The sequence below is a fragment of the Triticum dicoccoides genome, chromosome 1B (assembly GCF_002162155.2).
Source record: "Triticum dicoccoides isolate Atlit2015 ecotype Zavitan chromosome 1B, WEW_v2.0, whole genome shotgun sequence".
Classification (NCBI taxonomy): Eukaryota; Viridiplantae; Streptophyta; class Magnoliopsida; order Poales; family Poaceae; genus Triticum; species Triticum dicoccoides.
The window spans coordinates 682,801,881-682,818,994 of NC_041381.1; positions in this window are offsets into that span (position 1 = coordinate 682,801,881).

The following is a 17,114-nucleotide window of genomic DNA, read 5'->3' on the forward strand; positions in this document are numbered from 1 at the left end:
TCCAGTAAGCAACGCAACACGTCAAGTATCCGAATATTACGGTACACCTAAATATAGGGGTGCCGCACATCCTCTATGTTTCACCAATGAGGTTCTGGATCATGAATTTCCAGCGGGATTCAAGCCCGTAAACATAGAGGCATATGATGGAACAACAGACCCTGGAGTCTGGATTGAGGATTACATCCTCCACATACACATGGCTAGAGGAGATGACCTTCATGCCATAAAATACTTACCTCTCAAGCTCAAAGGGCCAGCCCGGCATTGGCTCAAAAGCCTCCCCGAAAACACCATTGGAAGTTGGGAAGAGCTCGAGGATGCTTTTCGGGCAAATTTTCAAGGGACCTATGTCCGACCTCCGGATGCAGACGATTTAAGTCACATAACTCAACAATCCGGAGAGTCAGCCCGAAAATTCTGGAACAGATTCCTTACTAAAAAGAACCAAATAGTCGACTGTCCAGACGCTGAAGCCTTAGCAGCTTTCAAACACAACGTCCGAGACGAATGGCTCACCAGACACCTCGGCCAAGAAAAGCCAAGAATAATGGCCGCATTAACAAGCCTCATGACCCGCTTTTGCGCGGGAGAGGATAGCTGGCTGGCAAGATGCAGTACCAGCGACCCAAGTACATCCGAATTTAGGGACGGAAACGTGAAACCGGGACGCAGCAAGGACCAGCGTCGGACCAAGGGCAACAGCCCGAAGAGCACGATAGTCAACGCCAGATTCAATAGCTCCCGGCAGAATCATAAAAAACTGCCCCCTAAGGATAACAGGGACGAGCTATCTAACTTAAACAAAATCTTGGACAAGGTATGCCAAATCCACAGTACCCCCGGGAAGCCTGCAAATCATACCCATAGAGATTGTTGGGTCTTCAAGCAGTCCGGCGAACTCAACGCCGAACACAAGGGGCTCGACACACCAAGCGATGACGATGAAGAACCCCACAAGCAGAGCACCGAAAAACAAAAGAATTTCCCACAAGAAGTCAAAACAGTAAACTCACTTTACGTGACAAAAGGGAAAAACAAAACGGCGCCCATAGAGATACGCGCCATATGGCCTACCCCAGAGGAGTACCGCCACTGGTTGTCAAAACCAATCACCTTCGACCATTAGGATTACTCTAGAAGAATCCGGAATGCAGGATGGATTGCCTTGATATTAGATCCGATAATCGACGGACTCCAATTTACACAAGTCCTAATGGACGGCGGCAGTGATCTAAACCTGCTTTATCAGGACACAATCTGTCACATCCTAGTTAGCCATGCATTAGAGTGTTGCATCATGTTTACCTTTTCATCAGAAACTTGAAATGGGGATGACAGAACCCCCAGTCCCCTCTGAAACCAACTAGGGTTTACTAAAAAACTTTTTCAATGAACCTGAAATGCCCTTCTAAAATGCCCATCATTTTTGTCTTGGTTCAGAACCTCTGCCAAAAGTGGTGCACATTTTCCTAGGCCATCTTAGGGTTTTTGAATTAAATCATAAATATTTGAATTTGGGCATTTAAAATTATATAAAATATTTAAATGCTCAAATATCTCCAAACTAAAATGTTTCATGTTGGAAATAATCCAACTATGGACCAGGAGTAATTTGGTGATTTTAGGAGTTGCCTAAGTATTTTATTTAATTCAACAAAGTTGCAGAAGTATTAAAAAAAACAGAAACAGAAAGAAAAGGGAAAACTTACCTGGCGCCACCACAGGCCCACCAGCCAGCCCACCTGGCCGGCCCAGCCCGGCCACCGCTCCAGCGAGCTGCTTGGCTTGCCAGGCAGGCAGCCAAGGTGCTCGGCGGCGGCACCGCAGCTCGCCACGCAGCTGCACGCCGCCCTGCCTCCCCCTCTCGCCGCCCTGATGGCCTGGACGAGCTCCACGTCGCGCCCCGACCCTCCTGGACACCTCCATTCGCCCCCAGTTCCTCTCCCTCGCGCTCCCACGCCATGGCCGACGCCACCGTCGCCGCACCGCCGTCGTAGCCGTGCTCCCCGTCGTCTCCACGCCGCGCCACCCTGTCCAGAAGCTCCGCCGTCCTCTACTTCATCGAGCTAGCCGAGCCCCGTGTGCTCGTGCGGCCCGAGACCACCGCACCGACCTCGTCCGAGCTCACCGTCGCCGGAGATCCCCTTCAACGCCGTCGCCGCCTCAGCTCGTCCCCGACCTCGCCGGTGGCCTCTACGGGAGCGCTGTGAGCCTAGCTACTCCTCCGACCCTCTCTCTCTCATTCCTGAGCCGTGTAGCCACCGCACGAGGATCACACGCCAGCACCGCCGCGGATCTCGTCGCCGACGTGCTTCCGGCCACACTCCGGCCACAAGATGGTGTCCATCTTACTCACCGAGTCCCGCAGCACCTAGCTAGCCACTCCACGAGCCTCACCGACCCCTCTAGCGCCAAGTTCATCTTCGACCGAACCCCGGTGGCCGCCAAAGTCGTCGCCGGCGCCAACTCCGGCCACCCCGACCCCAACGGACTCCGCCAAGAGCTGCGGTTTGTCCTCAGCTCCACTCCGGTGGTCTCCGCGGCCCATTTGGTGGCCGAAATGGCCAAAACCACTCCCGCCGCCGCGTCGGGCTCGCCGGCGGCTAAACGCCGGCGTCGCTGGCTTTGACCTTGACCAAGGGTGGGCCCTGGTTGACTCCCCTGAGTCAATGACAGGTGGGGCCCAGTCCTGTTAATTAAACATGATTAGTTTTAATTAAATTTTAATTAAAATAATCACCCTGACATGCAGGACCCACTGTCAGGTTTGACCCAGACCTGTTCCGTTGACCTGCTGACGTCACACTGACGTCAGGCTGACGCAGTAATTGATTTTCTGGATTTAATTTAAAACAGGAAATTCCAGAATATAATTTAAACTTCAAAAATTCATAACTTTTATTCTGTAACTCCAAATTGGACAAATTATATATGAAAAATGATCAGAAAAATCCAATCTATCCATCTGTACTATTTTCATGCATGATCAAACAAGTTAAATTGATGTTTTAAGCAGAACAAGGAAAAGCACTTTAAAAGGCCATGTTTGAGTTTGAAATTTGAATCTTTGATTCAAATTTGTTCAAACCCTTCTGGTTTTAGTTGCATTAGCCCAACACACTCATATTGCCATGTTTCATGCATGCATCATATTGTTGCACATTGTTTGGTGATGGTTGTGTATCGGTGTCCTTTGCGACAGGTTCTGCCTCCAAGGAGTACCGTGATTACCCTAACGAAGAACCGTATCAGTGCATCGAACCATCAGGCAAGCAACTAACCATTTGATCATATCGATACAATCCCATGTTCTCGCTCCTGCTCTCTTTTACTGCATTAAGACAACGCGTTTCAAACTGCTGTGTGCTACGGTAGTTGAACCCATTTCCTCTGCATGACCTGTCATTGCCACAGTAACTAGATGAAACCCACTAGCATGTGTAGGAGTTGATTGAGCCATATGTATGTGTTGTTCCTACCTTGCTATGCCTGCTATGCTTAGAGTCGTGTCAGGTCTGGTTCATCTGGGTGATGGCTAGAGTGAAATGATTATGTCGGAAATGAGAGTGGTGTGGCACGATTTGGTAAAGGTATCGATGAGAGGCCATGTAGGAGTACATGGTGGGTTGTTTCATTGAAGCCGACCTTAAGCACTGAGATCTGTATGTGTGATTTAAGAATCAGCTACTACCATGCATTGGGCCCGAAACCAATGGACCCTCTCGGCTTCTTATTCACCCTAGTTCTCCGTCCAGGAGTTGCAAGTAGTTTCTGGTGTTTGTAGCCTACTGGAGGCCGTGGACAGCGCTGACCGTAGGGGTGGGCTGTGATGCGGTAGGTACGTGGCCGGGTGTACCGAATACCCGTTAGGTATCTCGGGAACCCTGTTCACATCGTTCGGGGCCGTATGGGAAACCTCGGCCGGACTCCCTGCGGATGGAACCTGAATAGGCGATAAACCTGGACTGGAGGCTTAGGTGATTAGGTAGGTCGTGGCCGACACCCACGTTGGGCCTCCGCTTGAAGGTTGCCGAGTACATGTCGTGTAAACGACGGTAAGTGGTGAGAGCGTGTATGAAGGAGTACACCCCTGCAGGGTTATCATGATCTATTCGAATAGCCGCGTCCGCGGTAAAGGACTACTTGGTTGCCTATACAGTTCATAGACAAGTAAATGGGAACTACTAAAAGCCTCAAGATAAGAGTGAGTGCCGAGGATGGCTCTTCCGTAGGAAGACGGAGGTGGATCCTCGGTAGTGTATTGAAGTGGTGAGTAGTGGACTCGTGTGTGCAAAACCATTTCAAGTTGGAGTATCGTAGGATAGTCTAGCCAAGAGTCAAAGCTGGCTTGCTGCAATAACTCCACCAACCCTTCTTGATACTATGCATGTATGTAGGATCTGATGTAAGTCTTGCTGAGTACCTTTGTACTCATGATGCTATAATCTACATTTTTACAGAAGACGCTGCAACCCCTTCTGATGGGTTCTATGTAGACGTTGACATCAACGAGTAGGCTAAAGACCCAGGTGGTGACCCTGAGCTTGTGAAGGACCATGTAGTATAGCTAGGCTTTCCAAGCCTCTTTTATTTTACTAGTTGTCTGTACTCAGACAAGTTACTTCCGCTGCTGGTTTGTATGACTGTATGACTTGTATGTTGGGTCGTGAGACCCGTACCTTTGTGTATGTTATGTATGGCTCCCTGAGCCTTAAATAAAGTACTTGTGTCGTAGAGTCATGTTGTGATGCTTCGTTGTATTTGCACATATCAAGCATACTGTGTGTATGATTGAAATGCTTGGTATGTGTGGGATCTGACTCTCTAGTTGTTTATCTTTAGTAGCCTCTCTTACCGGGAAATGTCTCCTAGTGTTACCGCTGAGCCATGGTAGCTTGCTACTGCTCTGGAACACTTAGGCTGGCCGGCATGTGTCCTTCTTCGTTCCTGTGTCTGTCCCTTCGGGGAAATGTCACGCTTTGAGTACCGGAGTCCTGTTAGCCCGCTACAGCCCGGTTTACCGGAGTCCTGCTAGCCCAGTGCTACAGCCTGGACCCACTTGCTGATGACCGACACGTTCGAAGCTGGGTCATGGATGCCTGTCCCTGTAAGTCTGTGCCACTTTGGGTTTACGACTAGTCATGTCAGCCCGGGCTCTTTATCATATGGATGCTAGCGACACTTTCATATACGCGAGCCAAAAGGCGCAAACGGTCCCGGGAAAAGGTAAGACGACACCCGTGGGGATACCGTGCGTGAGGCCGCAAAGTGATATGAGGTGTTACCAGCTAGATCGATGTGACATCGAGTCGGGGTCCTGACAGCGTTGGTAGCTTTAGTTGCATTAGCCCAACACACTCATATTGCCATGTTTCATGCATGCATCATATTGTTGCACATTGTTTGGTGATGCCTGTGTATCGTTATCCTTTACGACAGGATCTGTCCCCGAGGAGTACCGTGACTACCCTAACGAAGAACCGTATCCGTGCATCGAACCATCAGGCAAGCAACCAACCATTTGATCATATCGATACAATCCCATGTTCTCGCTCCTGCTCTCTTTTACTGCATTAAGACAACACGATTCAAACTGCTGTGTGCTACGGTAGTTGAACCCATTTCCTCTGCATGACCTGTCATTGCCACAGTAACTAGATGAAACCCACTAGCATGTGTAGGAGTTGATTGAGCCATATGTATGTGTTGTTCCTACCTTGCTATGCCTGCTATGCTTAGAGTCGTGTCAGGTCTGGTTCATCTGGGTGATGGGCTAGAGTGAAATGATTATGTCGGTAATGAGAGTGGTGTGGTGAACACGAATTGGTAAAGGTATCGATGAGAGGCCATGTAGGAGTACATGGTGGGTTGTTTCATTGAAGCCGACCTTAAGCACTGAGATCTGTATGTGTGATTTAAGAATCAGCTACTACCATGCATTGGGCCCGAAACCAATGGACCCTCTCGGCTTCTTATTCACCCTAGTTCTCCGTCCAGGAGTTGCAAGTAGTTTCTGGTGTTTGTAGCCTACTGGAGGCCGTGGACAGCGCTGACCGTAGGGGTGGGCTGTGATGCGGTAGGTACGTGGCCGGGTGTACCGAATACCCGTTAGGTATCTCGGGAACCCTGTTCACATCGTTCGGGGCCGTATGGGAAACCTCGGCCGGACTCCCTGCGGATGGAACCTGAATAGGCGATAAACCTGGACTGGAGGCTTAGGTGATTAGGTAGGTCGTGGCCGACACCCACGTTGGGCCTCCGCTTGAAGGTTGCCGAGTACATGTCGTGTAAACGACGGTAAGTGGTGAGAGCGTGTATGAAGGAGTACACCCCTGCAGGGTTATCATGATCTATTCGAATAGCCGCGTCCGCGGTAAAGGACTACTTGGTTGCCTATACAGTTCATAGACAAGTAAATGGGAACTACTAAAAGCCTCAAGATAAGAGTGAGTGCCGAGGATGGCTCTTCCGTAGGAAGACGGAGGTGGATCCTCGGTAGTGTATTGAAGTGGTGAGTAGTGGACTCGTGTGTGCAAAACCATTTCAAGTTGGAGTATCGTAGGATAGTCTAGCCAAGAGTCAAAGCTGGCTTGCTGCAATAACTCCACCAACCCTTCTTGATACTATGCATGTATGTAGGATCTGATGTAAGTCTTGCTGAGTACCTTTGTACTCATGATGCTATAATCTACATTTTTACAGAAGACGCTGCAACCCCTTCTGATGGGTTCTATGTAGACGTTGACATCAACGAGTAGGCTAAAGACCCAGGTGGTGACCCTGAGCTTGTGAAGGACCATGTAGTATAGCTAGGCTTTCCAAGCCTCTTTTATTTTACTAGTTGTCTGTACTCAGACAAGTTACTTCCGCTGCTGGTTTGTATGACTGTATGACTTGTATGTTGGGTCGTGAGACCCGTACCTTTGTGTATGTTATGTATGGCTCCCTGAGCCTTAAATAAAGTACTTGTGTCGTAGAGTCATGTTGTGATGCTTCATTGTATTTGCACATATCGAGCATATTGTGTGTATGATTGAAATGCTTGGTATGTGTGGGATCTGACTATCTAGTTGTTTATCTTTAGTAGCCTCTCTTACCGGGAAATGTCTCCTAGTGTTACCGCTGAGCCATGGTAGCTTGCTACTGCTCTGGAACACTTAGGCTGGCCGGCATGTGTCCTTCTTCGTTCCTGTGTCTGTCCCTTCGGGGAAATGTCACGCTTTGAGTACCGGAGTCATGTTAGCCCGCTACAGCCCGGTTTACCGGAGTCCTGCTAGCCCAGTGCTACAGCCCGGACCCATTTGCTGATGACCGACACGTTCGAAGCTGGGTCATGGATGCCTGTCCCTGTAAGTCTGTGCCACTTTGGGTTTACGACTAGTCATGTCAGCCCGGGCTCCTTATCATATGGATGCTAGCGACACTATCATATACGTGAGCCAAAAGGCGCAAACGGTCCCGGGCAAAGGTAAGGCGACACCCGAGGGGATACCGTGCGTGAGGCCGCAAAGTGATATGAGGTGTTACCGGCTAGATCGATGTGACATCGAGTCGGGGTCCTGACACAATCCGCAAAATGGGGATAGACCCAACCAAAATTCTCCATAGCAACACTTCCTTTCAAGGGGTAATGCCAGGCCGATATGCCCATTGTACGGGCTCTCTACTGTTAGAAGTTGTGTTCGGCTCACCCGACAACTCCCGCCGTGAAAAGTTAACCTTCCACCTCGCCCCATTTACAAGTAGCTATCAAGCATTACTAGGGCGCGAAGCTTTCGTCCGCTTTAACACAATACTGCATTATGCATCCCTCACACTTAAAATGCCCGGTCCACGAGGCATCATCTCCTTAAAGGGAAATATCGAGTGTTCCTCGAGCGCGGAAGATCATGTGACTACCTCGACAGCCACACACTAAACCGGCTTCACTAATTCAAGCACCCAAACAGGTCGTTCAGACCCCGGACACGGCTAGACGAGTCCGGCATAAACATACAGGGGCTTAACAGCCGCACACCCTCGCACTAGGGGCTCCGCGCATATACAACAAGAGACAATAAAGCTCAATTTTATTTATTTCTTGAAACGTACTTTGTTCATTTTAATATAACGTACATCTTCGCACGATCTTTTTCAACTAAGTTCCTCTCTTTTACAGATGAACACCGTGCGACACCCGTCCAGGATACGGCACAACGGAGACACGGGCACAGACGTGCAGCAGGGACCCGTTGCAAGGATTATTTTCAGATTAAGACTCTGCGTAAACCTTTTTTATTTTCTCTTGTTGATACACATCCCCTGGTTTCTTACTATAACCAAGGAGGAGCCTGGCGTTTTGGCATAGGCCACGTCAGAATTTTGCACGTACCTGGACACCAGGGGCTTATTACCAAGGGCGTTGTTCGGCCCGTTTTCATAAAGACCGAATACCTTAGGGAGTGTTCGGCGTCTCGAGTTAGGCCTTATATGCATCAGCTCCGAATCATGTCTTTGGTCAAATGTTGGGTTTGCCCGGCTCTTGTGTTTTGCTGCCTTACGTTCCGCTATATCGGCTAACGCGGCACCAGGAGAACTACTACGATTGTGCCCCGGTTCGGCCAGCCGAGCACCTCAGCAGAGAAAGCCGAAAACTGACTGTCATGATATAGCGTGAGACTGGTCAACCACTCGATGACCCGCTGGAATCTATAGGATTCCTCCGCATTGACGAAGGGCCGTTTCCCTGTCAGGCACATACGCGCCCCGAATTCGGGTGAGCGCGGTGCCCCTATGGGCTATATAGTAGCCCCATTATCAAACTCCTATGGCTAAGTGAAAGTGATAAAGCATTATAGTCCGGTTGCCTAGTTTTCTACGCTATCACCTCCTTTATAGGACCAAGACGTTGGATCAAGTGTGAAAATGCGCATTTTGCAAACACCCCCGCATTATATGCGTGGGGGCTGAAGCCGAAGACTGCCATCTTTCAGGTTATATACACATATACATAAACGGCCGCACAGGAGGTATTTTAATAATTGAAAGCACAAGTATAAAAAGCTTTTATATTTCATCGAAACATTGTTTCACAATTATACATGTTATTCGAGCATAATATCCTTCGAGCACTGCATCTCTATTACACGAGCGCCCTGCAGGACTTCCTGAAAATAGTGCTCGACAGGTACTCGGCTTCCATCCGAATCTTGGGTTGCAACATCGGTGGCCTTCATCTCCGCCCAGTATGTATTGACACGGGCAAGAGCCATCCGCGCACCCTCTATGCATGCCGACCTCCTCATTGCATTGATACGCGGCACCGCACCAAGGAACTGCTGCACCAAGCCAAAATAACTCTTCGGCTCAGACCTCTTCGGCCACAAAAGACTCACGACATCCTTCATGTCAAGTCTGAATAACCTATTTAGCTCCGCCCATTCGGCCAAGCGATCGGTTAATGAAAGTAGGCGCTCTGGATTATGGAGCTGCGACCAAAAAACCTTTCCCATTTCATGATCCTCCTGATCTCGGAAGTATTCGGCCGTGTCTGCCGCATTCCCCGCCAAATCCAGATAAGAATCTTCCGCACTCCACAGCCGGTCCAACTGAGCATAATTAGGGTCCAGGAATTTCCTCCGCAGCAGAAAGGGCTTTCCAGCTGCGATCTCTCCGGCCTGACGCAGCTCCTCCTTCATAGCTCTCATCGCAGAGCAAGCATCCTTGGCCTCAGCAGTGGCCTTCTTCAGGTCCTCTCGTACCACCCGGTCTTCTTCTTCAAGAAGCTTGCAGCGGTCGGCACCATTCTTCAACTCCATGGCCATCTCGGCCATCTCCTTCTTGCTTCGGCAGTGAGCAGCCTGTTCGGCTTTTAGCTCTTAGGCCGCCTTTAAGGCAGCCGTGTCACTCTTTCTGGCCTGCTCCTTGGCCTGGGTGAGCTCTGCCCGCAGGTTCTCCATGGCAGCGGCACCATCTGCGTCAAGCATACTGGTTGTAAGGCACGGACGTCAAGCTCCCTTACCAGGTGTCCGCGGGGAAATTGCATACCTGGTGACTCGTCAAGTCGCCTATTGACAAGCGCGATGTCGACATCCACCATGTCAAGTTGCCGCTTTAGTTCGGCAAGTTCATCAGTCCGGCCAGCCACCGGACCCTTCGCCACCTGCATAGGAAGGGCGACACATTATACCTGGGATTATGATGCTCGGCGCGCTGTCATTTTTTGACAACACACCGAGCCTCAGGGGCTACTATCTACACAGGACGCATTTTATATGCGAAACTGTCAGAAGGTACATCATTTTGCGTACCTCAAAACCTGTCAGTAAACTTCTGACGGCTTCATGCAATCCGCTCTCAGCGGAGGAAATCCTTTCAATCACCGTACTCATTAACGAACAGTGATCTTCTGAGATAAACGCTCGCCCAAGCAGATCTTTCAGCTCCTCCGACCGTACACCATATGGTGCCGGACTCGCCCGATGGCCTTTTTCGAAGGCCGGACGCGGAGGGCTTTGGGGGGACATACGACTACCTTTCGGCCCCGCCGGACTCGGAGAAACCCTCCGTGATGACACCTCAGGGTCGCCCGTCTCGTAAGACGGTACGGCAGGGGGAGGCGTTTCGCTCTCTATCATCTCCGGATGAAGATCCCCCGAAGATGAGCTCTGCTGAGAAGGGCTAAGATCCGAAATACAAGGTAAAATTTTGGTTATCAGAAATAGGGTTGGGATATCCTTTATTTTAATAAAAACTCCCCTTTTTTACTTACGGCTCGGTGGAGGGCTGATCCCCTTGGGGGCATAATGCGGCCGAGGCGTCCCTCGGCGCCGGACCCTCTGACAAAGATTTCTTCCCCTGCTTTGAGATCATGATCTCCGGGTCTTCAGAGGCGGTCCTTTTCTTCCCATGGATGGAGGGATTCTCAATCCCTCCTTTCCTGGCAGCCTCCTTCGCAGAGGCGGTAGCTTCCTTGTTCGCCCCTTCACCTTCTTCCGAAGGCGCAACCTCCAGCATCCTGGTTAACACGGGATCCAGCGTGGTCTCAGGGAGGGGGGCCGGACACCTGATTAACTTTGCTTTCGCTATCCACTCCTGTTCAAGGGACGGCTCTTTTAGAGGGCAAGTTTGCGATAAATATAGGATAGCGTGTCCAGGTACAGGGCTACTTACTTGAGTATCCGGGCGATTGCAGCTTAGACCTGCGTCCTCGGTCAAGTCCGGACACATCTCTCGTGATCCAAAGAAAAGCTTGTACATCTCCATGGGCGTCGCGCCCATAAAATGTTGGAGAGCTCGTGGTCCCTCCGGGTTAAATTCCCACAGGTGGAGGGGACGACGTCTGCAGGGCAGGATGCGACGAATCAGCATGACCTGCGCTACTACGACCAAAGTGATCTCTCTCAAGGAGGTCTCGAATGTGGCCCTGCAGCAAGGGCACGTCCTTGGATGCCCCCCAGTCAAGCCCTTTATTGACCCATGACGCCAGCCGCGGTGGAGGACCCGAGCGAAAGGCAGGTGGCACCACCCATTTGGTGCCCCTGGGAGTTGTGATATAAAACCACCCTTATTGCCATAAACTGAGCTCCTCTTGAAAAGAGACCTCGGGCCACGGAGCATCAGCATTCTTGCTTATAACAGCCCCTCCTCGCTCTGCCTGTTGCCCCTTGATCATCTTCGGCTCCACTTTGAAGGTCTTGAGCCACAATCCGAAGTGAGGGGTAATGCAGAGGAAGGCTTCGCACACGACGATGAACGATGAGATGTGGAGGATGGACTCCGGATTCAAGTCGTGAAATTCCAACCCATAGTAAAACATGAGCCCCCTCACGAAGGGGTCCATCGGAAAGCTTAGCCCCCGAAGGAAGTGAGATGCAAACACCACGCTTTCACCAGGCTTGGGAGTGGGAATAACCTGCCCTTGGGCAGGCAGCCTATGCGAAATTTCGTCGGTTAAATACCTGGCATCTCTTAGCTTTAGCACGTCTTCTTCCATAATGGAGGAAGGCATCCACCGGCCTTGCAGGTCGGAGCCGGACATCATCGAAGGTCCGAAGCGCCTGAATCTGGAGCTTTGGGTGTTGGAACTCAAGGCGAGGGGCGGATTTGACTGAGATTGAAAGAAGGGAGTGGAGCCTTGGTCTCTTTATAAAGAGGTTGAATACCAAGAGCCTACCCCATGACCGTTTGGGACTCGCCTTCGATAGAGGAGACATGCCAACGGGCACGGTTGGGTTACCCACGCCCGTATTGATGAGAATCCCGAAATAAGGGGACGCGATCTCTGCTTTGACAAGACATGCCAAGGAAACCGCCTCGCTAAACGCGCTGAGGTGGAATAGTAAAAACGATTCGAATAAAGGCTTGGTCGTGGTGTGATGTCACGCCCCGGAATACGTCAACAGATTGAAATTGTGTAAATATTATTCTCTCTACGGTGGTATGTGGAACTTATTTTGCAGAGCCGGACACAATCCTTGTGTTCAAAATCTTCTATGAAGTATTCGGAGGAGGAACCCGTCTTGCAATGCCGAAGACAATATGCGCGCCGGACTCGTCGTCATTGAAGCCTGGTTCAGGGGCTACTGAGGGAGTCCCGTACTAGGGGGTGTCCGGATAGCCAAACTATCATCTTCGGCCGGACTCCTGGACTATGAAGATACAAGATTTAAGACTCCGTCCCGTGTCCGGATGGGACTTTCCTTGGCGTGGAAGGCAAGCTTGGCGATACGGATATGTAGATCTCCTACCATTGTAACCGACTGTGTAACCCTAACCCTCTTCGGTGCTTATATAAACCGGAGGGTTTTAGTCCGTAGGACGAACAACAATCATACCATAGGCTAGCTTCTAGGGTTTAGCCTCTCTGATCTCGTGGTAGATCTACTCTTGTACTACCCATATCATCAATATCAATCAAGCAGGAGTAGGGTTTTACCTCCATCGAGAGGGCCCGAACCTGGGTAAAAACATCATGTCCCTTGTCTCCTGTTACCATCCGCCTAGACGCACAGTGCGGGACCCCCTACCCGAGATCCGCCTGTTTTAAATGGCCTCCGACCCTTCATTCTTTTTGAGGGTGGCATATTGCTCCTTGAACTTCTCGTCATTATGAATTATCGTCAAACAATAGGTGAGTGTGAATGGCTTGTTCCCATGATGGACCTTGAATGCTTCCAATGTTTGACTACCTACAAACCAAATGAAGACACAGATGTACATTCATATGCAATGGACATGCAAGCACCATGGTAAATGGGAGTGGAGATGAAGAAATTGTATACCATGTCTTTGATACTGAGGCCACTCACAGGACAACCTTCTTTGCTCTCAAGGCTAGCACAAAACTTGTTGCACTCTTGTTGGATGAGCCCACTAGTAGAAAAACGACTTTTAGTACCGGTTCGTAAGGACCTTTAGTACCGGTTCTGCAAACCGGCATTAAAGGGTGGGGACTAAAGGTGGCCTTTAGTCCCAGTTCAACACGAACTGGGACCAAAGGAGCGTCGTGGTCTGGGGGACCTTTAAAGGATTTTTTTTTGAAATAACGCAAAAACAGTCCACCTACTGGGCCGGCATGGCCTGGTTACGACTAGAAACCCAACCTCTAGTTGGGCCAGGATGCAGGCCCATACGGCCCAATAGGCCCCACTGGGCAGAAGACTTGCAATAGGCCCACAAAGGCCTGCTTAGAGAGGAGCTCGACACGGTAGCCGCAGCGGGGCTTATAAACCGGTGCGAGCTCCTCTCAACTAGCGAGATGGGACTAAACATTGTGCACTGTGGGTGACAGCGCAACACCTTTAGTACCGGTTGGTGGCTCCAACCGGTACTAAAGGGGGGGGTCTTTAGTACCGGTTGGAGCCACCAACCCGTACTAAAGGCCATGACCCCTTTAGTATTGGTTGGAGCCACCAACCGGTACTATAGGTCACAAATGAACCGAGACTAATGCATAGCCGTTTGAACCGGGACTAATGGTACCGTTAGTGCCGGTTCATTTACAAACCGGGACTAATGTGTCTCACGTAAAGTAGTTTTTCTACTAGTGCCCCCCACCTCTTGGAGATGGACACCCAACCACCCCTACTCCCAAACTTGTACGGCGGGGAATTTCATGCGTTCATGGAATTAGGCGTGAACTTTCAACCAAAAGGTTGATCCTTTTTGCTCAGTGTCGATCTTGAGATCTTGTCCAATATCTCTCCAACATTTGCAAATGAGTTTGTACTCATCCTTTGTGTATGCCTTTGTTTGAATGCTTTGTCGCTTCTTCCTTTGCGCATATTGGCTTGGTGAGTGAGCTCATCGGCAAACAAAGGCTCCCCCTTGATGTCCACTTCCTCTTGGTCGTAGTCGTCCGGGAATTCTTGGCATGGCGTGAAGGTGTCAGCCATGCCCTCTTGGTCTTGCCTGAAGTGGCCGCGAACGTCTTGGCTTTGGATCTCGTCGGGATCGAAGCCTGCGCCACATGCCGCCCTCGAAAATGATGTTCTCCATGATGAAAAGATTGGTCGGGTCATCACAAATCTTCTATGAAGTATTCGGAGGAGGAACCCTTCTTGCAATGCCGAAGACAATATGCGCGCCGGACTCGTCGTCATTGAAGCCTGGTTCAGGGGCTACTGAGGGAGTCCCGTACTAGGGGGTGTCCGGATAGCCGAACTATCATCTTCGGCCGGACTCCTGGACTATGAAGATACAAGATTGAAGACTCCGTCCCGTGTCCGGATGGGACTTTCCTTGGCGTGGAAGGCAAGCTTGGCGATACGGATATGTAGATCTCCTACCATTGTAACCGACTCTGTGTAACCCTAACCCTCTTCGGTGCTTATATAAACCGGAGGGTTTTAGTCCGTAGGACGAACAACAATCATACCATAGGCTAGCTTCTAGGGTTTAGCCTCTCTGATCTCGTGGTAGATCTACTCTTGTACTACCCATATCATCAATATCAATCAAGCAGGAGTAGGGTTTTACCTCCATCGAGAGGGCCCGAACCTGGTTAAAAACATCCTGTCCCTTGTCTCCTGTTACCATCCGCCTAGACGCACAGTTCGGGACCCCCTACCCGAGATCCGCCTGTTTTAAATGGCCTCCGACCCTTCATTCTTTTTGAGGGTGGCATATTGCTCCTTGAACTTCTCGTCATTATGAATTATCGTCAAACAATAGGTGAGTGTGAATGGCTTGTTCCCATGATGGACCTTGAATGCTTCCAATGTTTGACTACCTACAAACCAAATGAAGACACAGATGTACATTCATATGCAATGGACATGCAAGCACCATGGTAAACGGGAGTGGAGATGAAGAAATTGTATACCATGTCTTTGATACTGAGGCCACTCACAGGACAACCTTCTTTGCTCTCAAGGCTAGCACAAAACTTGTTGCACTCTTGTTGGATGAGCCCACTAGTAGAAAAACGACTTTTAGTACCGGTTCGTAAGGACCTTTAGTACCGGTTCTGCAAACCGGCATTAAAGGGTGGGGACTAAAGGTGGCCTTTAGTCCCAGTTCAACACGAACTGGGACCAAAGGAGCGTCGTGGTCTGGGGGACCTTTAAAGGATTTTTTTTTTGAAATAAAGCAAAACAGTCCACCTACTGGGCCGGCATGGCCTGCTTACGACTAGAAACCCAACCTCTAGTTGGGCCAGGATGCAGGCCCATACGGCCCAATAGGCCCCACTGGGCAGAAGACTTGCAATAGGCCCACAAAGGCCTGCTTAGAGAGGAGCTCGACACGGTAGCCGCAGCGGGGCTTATAAACCGGTGCGAGCTCCTCTCAACTAGCGAGATGGGACTAAACATTATGCACTGTGGGTGACAGCGCAACACCTTTAGTACCGGTTGGTGGCTCCAACCGGTACTAAAGGGGGGGTCTTTAGTACCAGTTGCAGTCACCAACCCGTACTAAAGGCCATGACCCCTTTAGTACTGGTTGGAGCCACCAACCGGTACTATAGGTCACAAATGAACCGAGACTAATGCATAGCCGTTCGAACCGGGACTAATGGTACCGTTAGTGCCGGTTCATTTACAAACCGGGACTAATGTGTCTCACGTAAAGTAGTTTTTCTACTAGTGCCCCCCACCTCTTGGAGATGGACACCCAACCACCCCTACTCTCAAACTTGTACGGCGGGGAATTTCATGCGTTCATGGAATTAGGCATGAACTTTCAACCAAAAGGTTGATCCTTTTTGCTCAGTGCCGATCTTAAGATCTTGTCCAATATCTCTCCAACATTTGCAAATGAGTTTGTACTCATCCTTTATGTATGCCTTTGTTTGAATGCTTTGTCGCTTCTTCCTTTGCGCATATTGGCTTGGTGAGTGAGCTCATCGGCAAACAAAGGCTCCCCCTTGATGTCCACTTCCTCTTGGTCGTAGTCGTCCGGGAATTCTTGGCATGGCGTGAAGGTGTCAGCCATGCCCTCTTGGTCTTGCTTGAAGTGGCCGCGAACGTCTTGGCTTTGGATCTCGTCGGGATCAAAGCCCGCGCCACATGCCGCCCTCGAAAATGATGTTCTCCATGATGAAAAGATTGGTCGGGTCATCATCTGTCGACGCCGACATTGCGTCCAATAGTTGGCATGCATCGGGATGGTTGCCGGTAGGGATTTCGCGTGGCCGCTTCCTTTGCCCCCAGTGGATGACCCACGGGCCATAGATGTGGCGTTTAGGTCGATGGGCATGGGCGCGGGCGTCTGCGATGTGATCACACTACCTTCCGGTGAGAAGTCCGCGAGAGAGGTTGAGAAGCGGGTGGTTTTGCGGTTGGGGATGGAAGTTAGGCGTGTGCGGCGACTCTGCCATGACGGACAGACTGCCGATGAGCCCGTGCTAGCCGCGACCATGGCGAAGTCGCTAGAATGGCCGACTGGTTGTGGCCATGGTTGAACTCTACCAATAAAAGAGCCTGTTGTGTGGCCTTGGCGACGAGGTTCTGATTATTAGCAATGGCGGCCTCCTGTTGGCGACGGCAGCGTTGGCGGCTTCCAACTTGTCAGCCTGCATGTTCCTCCGGCCAGCCCTCTTGGCCGACTGTACGGTCCACTGCACTGGCATCTGATCTCCTTGGGCTTGGTCGCCTTTTGCGGACAACACGGGGCTTGTCGGCGGTGAA